This window comes from Mus musculus, chromosome 5 (genome assembly GCF_000001635.26).
Source record: "Mus musculus strain C57BL/6J chromosome 5, GRCm38.p6 C57BL/6J".
Lineage (NCBI taxonomy): Eukaryota > Metazoa > Chordata > Mammalia > Rodentia > Muridae > Mus > Mus musculus.
This window is the reverse complement of record NC_000071.6, coordinates 41,890,404-41,895,017: the sequence shown is the minus strand read 5'-3', so window position 1 is coordinate 41,895,017 and position 4,614 is coordinate 41,890,404. Positions and strand designations below refer to the sequence as shown.

The window sequence follows — 4,614 nt, the reverse complement described above, 5'->3', positions numbered from 1 at the left end:
TGGATAAAGGCTACAGGACAGGAGTCTATGATGTGGATATTTATGACGTCAATGTTCATATGTGAACACCATAGCCCTTTGAATTAGTCGTTTAGTTGTCAGAAACAACTCAAAGGAACAGAAATTTGTTTGGCCTGGTTTCTAAGGGTTTATTCCAAAGTTGCTTGGCTCTGTATGCTCCATCAGAACATTACCACAGGAGGAACTTGTAGCAAAGGAGAACCTTCACATTCTGATACATGGGAAGAAGCCAGGGCAGGATGTAACACCGAAGGACGCATTCCCTCTCACCCCGCCCCCTCAACCCCTCCTCCGGTAACCTTCTTCCTCCAACTAGACCTCACTCCTACCTTTCAAACCTTCTGCATACTGCCAGCAGATTGAGAATTCCTTGAGGGATTAAGCCATTCATTAGGTCAGAGCCCTCCTCAGTATAACCTGAGTTCTCATCACAGACACACCCTGGGGTATGCCCCCAGGCATGACTTAATCCTATCACAGTTGTCTGATCAAGATTAGCCAAGGCACTCACCAAACTGATGGTATTAGAAGGTGGTGTCTTTGAGAGATTGTGAGATAATAAGGGAGGAAGTCTGGGAAATGAAACCAGTGCCCTTATCAAAGCCGACCAAAGGAGACCATTCACCTCTTCCAATAGTAAGGTCCTAATGGGATAAAGTCATTAGGAAATACCCTTGCAGACACCTTGCAGAGACTTCATCTCTGCCTTCCAAGCCTAGAGATTATGAAAACTAAATGTCTATTGTTGACATGCCACATGTTCTCTGGTGTTTGTAACAGCAGCCAGAATGAACCAAGACACTGGTACAGGGTAAACTGTGACTATTTTCATTGTGACGAAACACATTTTGATAGCCTGATTAGCAGGTTTTTTCATCCCCTCAAAATGTGTAAGCACTGCCTCTCTTTGACCTCATCAACTGTATAACCTTAACAAAACTTTTAGCACAGCTCAGCCTCTGTTTCTCTAGGGTCTGAATCATACATAACGATCTTTGTTCTGCAAGGCCGCTGAGAGGACCCAACTGGGCTACTGGAAGCAAATAGCTGTGAAAGTTGCTGTGCTCTGAGCAGAGATGAGATTATTCTGATTTTTGCTGCCACCACTGGGTCATTTTCTGTCCCTTTCAACCACAAGCAGCATAACTAGGTGTGACAGACTATAAGAAAGATAAGCGCCCTCTCTGTGGGCAAATGTGCAGTGATGAGCCATTACCCTTTATCATGTCATTCTACAGGTCTGAGCTTTGTGTCTTTCAGACTCCAGGAGTGTCTTGTCAGTCAGCTACATACAGGAAAAAAAAAAAAAATCGAAATCCGAGCAAGTGGGCCAAATGCATTTAGCCAGCATGTCTGTCACTTCCAGGTCCTGCCGCACTTCAGGCTTTGGGAGGAGCACCCAGGTAGAAGGTATTTGCAAGGACAATGAGCTATCTGGTGACCTTCACCAAACAATGGTGGTGCAGAAATGAGGGGAGTAGAAAGGGAGGCGTGTGTTTTAGAGATACACAGAAACCGTCCTTCTGATGGTTGCTTAAAGGTCATCTCCCAGTAAAGTCTTTCGAGGCTTTGTTATCTAAAATAACCAAAGCCTTCCCACCCTTCCCAGCTGTATGCCACAATTTCCTTTTGTAAAGGGAAACATAATAATTATACCTAATCTTTTAGGATGGTGGTGAGGGTTAAATGCACAAGGAAACATTTCAAATGGTGTATAACTCAATATCTTTAATAGTTGTCACATTTATCAGTGTTATTGCTATTGTTTACTTATCTAATAATTACTTTATTATGGCATGTGTAATGTCTGGGAAAATGTGATCTTGGTTATCCCTTTATGGACATGGTTATTATCTCACTTCCTCACTCAATCTCAAGAAGCGCCTAAGCTACACTTTCACTAAGTACTGCATTCATTACTCATGTTAGCTGGCGACCAAGTGCAGTGGCTCAAGTTGTAATCCCAACATTTGAGAGGCTAAGAAAGAAGTTCAAAACCTATTGGAGCTACCTGATGAGATTCCACCTCTAAAGAAATGTGTGTGTCCTTCATTGCTGGTGGGATTGCAAGCTTGTACAACCACTCTGGAAATCAGTCTGGCGGTTCCTCAGAAAATTGGACATAGTACTACCTGAAGATCCAGCAATTCCTCTCCTGGGCATATACCCAGAAGATGTTCCAACTTGTAATAAGGACACATGCTCCACTATGTTCATAGCAGCCTTATTTATAATAGCCAGAAGCTGGAAAGAACCCAGATGTCCCTCAACAGAGGAATGGATACAGGAAATATGGTACATTTACACAATGGAGTACTACTCAGCTATTAAAAAGAATGAATTTATGAAACTCTTGAGCAAATGGATGTATCTGGAGGGTATCATCCTGAGTGAGGTAACTCAATCACAAAAGAATTCACATGATATGCACTCACTGATAAGTGGATATTAGCCCAGAAACTTAGAATACCCAAGAAACAATTTGCAAAACACACAAAACTCAAGAAGAACGAAGACCAAAGTGCAGATACTTTGCCTCTTCTTAGAATTGGGAACAAAACACCCATGGAAGGAGTTACAGAGACAAAGTTTGGAGCTGAGACAAAGGGATGGATTATCCAGAGACTGCCCCACCTGGGGATCCATCCCATAATCAGCCACCAAATGCAGACACTATTGCACATGCCAGCAAGATTTTGCTGAAAGGACCCAGATATGGCTGTCTCTTGTGAGGCTATGCCAGTGCCTAGCAAATACAGAAGTGGATGCTCACAGTCATCTATTGGATGGAACACAGGGCCCCCCAAAGGAGGAGCTAGAGAAAGTTCCCAAGGAGCTGAAGGGGTCTGCAACCCTATAGGTGGAACAACAATATGAACTAACCAGTACCCCCAGAGCTCGTGTCTCTAGCTGCATGTGTATCAGAAGATGGCCTAGTCGGCCATCATTGGGAAGAGAGGCCCCTTGGTCTTGCAAACTTTATATGCCAGAGGACAGGAGAATGCCAGGGCCAAGAAGTGGGAGTGAGTGGGTAGGAGAGCAGGGCAGGAGGTGGGGGGAGGATATAGGGGACTTTCGGGATAGCATTTGAAATGTAAATGAAGAAAATAGCTAATAAAAAATTGAAAACAAAAAAAAAACAAAAAAAGTGTGTTTGTGTGTGTGTTTGTGTGTGTGTGCAAGAGCATGTGTGTGCGCGCACACACACATACTCGAGCATGTATAAGACTGATTATTCAGTAAACAGGCAAGCATCACCCTCAGACTCATTCTGCATCCAAGAACATTTGTGCAGGACAGTTTATTTGAATTTGGGGCCTTGAGAGATGATGATATTGAAAAGTTACCAAACTTATCTATACAGGGATGAGGGTTTAGGTGGAGATTAACGCTTAACAGATTTTGGTTCTACACCAATTACTATTCGTGACCTATTGATTTAGCCAGACTGCTAATCATCTATTGTGCAAGTGTGTTTTAAGCTCTTGCTCTGGGCCTTTCCATCTGCAAAAGGGAGCTGCCTTTTCCTCTGCATTATGTCCTGCATTTGACATTTCCATACACCCACAGGAGAACAAGACTCAGCTCAGAACTTAGACTGGGGAAAACCTGGGAGCTACAAGCCCCCAAAGAGCAGGGTCTGAAAAGCCTTATAAATATTCCACTGCAGACACCTAATTTCCTCATAGATGACCATTCTAGCCAGAATTAATTTGCCCAAGACCAGGATATGTGGGTCCAGTTTTGTCAATCTGAAGATACAGCTTGCAGCTGTGTTTGTTCCAGTCAGCGAGTGAATGACCATTATCACAATCAAGATCTGTCGTCCATGGCTTACTATTCATTTCCTAATTCGTCATCACATTTTGTTCCAGCTTAATGCTGACCCATTGCATTTAACGCCACATTCCGCAGGCAGCACAGATCTGCTGCTGGGTTTATTGGAGGAAGTCAACCATCTCTTCCCCTGTCTGCTGCAGGAACACAGGAAAGAGAAACTAAGAGTTTTCCCTCTTGTTGTCTAGGAGTTCTGATTTGGTGAAAGCATTTCCTTTTCTCCCATTACTGCTTCCTTCCATCCACAATGCCAAGCTACCCCAAAGGGCTTAAAGCCCTGAGGCATTCAATATTCAAGCCATTATTCTGCTTGGCTTCCTCCCTAGCATAGTACCACACCCACATGCATGTGTGCACACACAAAGTAAAAGCCAGTGGGCACTGTGTCACCTCATAGCAACTCCAGCTAGCAAACCTCCTTCTCATTGATGTAAAATAAGGTAGGTAGATTTCATTGTCTCCATATTCCCAAATGCTGCTTGAGATGAAGGGCATGTTCAGTGATAACACAGTACAGTATCCCTATATTTCTATCATTTCCACCCCACTTTCACCATTTAAGATACATTGCTCAATTATCTTTCCTGAACCTGACATCCTAAATTTTAAATATAGTTATTTAAATAGGATATCTTGCTGAACACACTGGTCCAAGACTTTAATCCCAGCACTTGGGAGGCAGGGACAGGCAGATCTCTGTGAAGTGTGAGGCCACCCTGGTCTACATATTGAGTTTCATAGCGGTCAGGTCTGCAT

General features: G+C 43.4%; 1 non-coding gene across 1 annotated transcript; it reads right to left on the bottom strand.

Moving 5' to 3' along the window:
- Positions 1–3,594: 3,594 nt before the first annotated feature.
- Mir6414 (microRNA 6414) lies at positions 3,595–3,676 on the bottom strand. The gene has a single exon (NR_105842.1). It is a non-coding gene; the product is annotated as a microRNA 6414 (primary transcript).
- Positions 3,677–4,614: the final 938 nt, after the last annotated feature.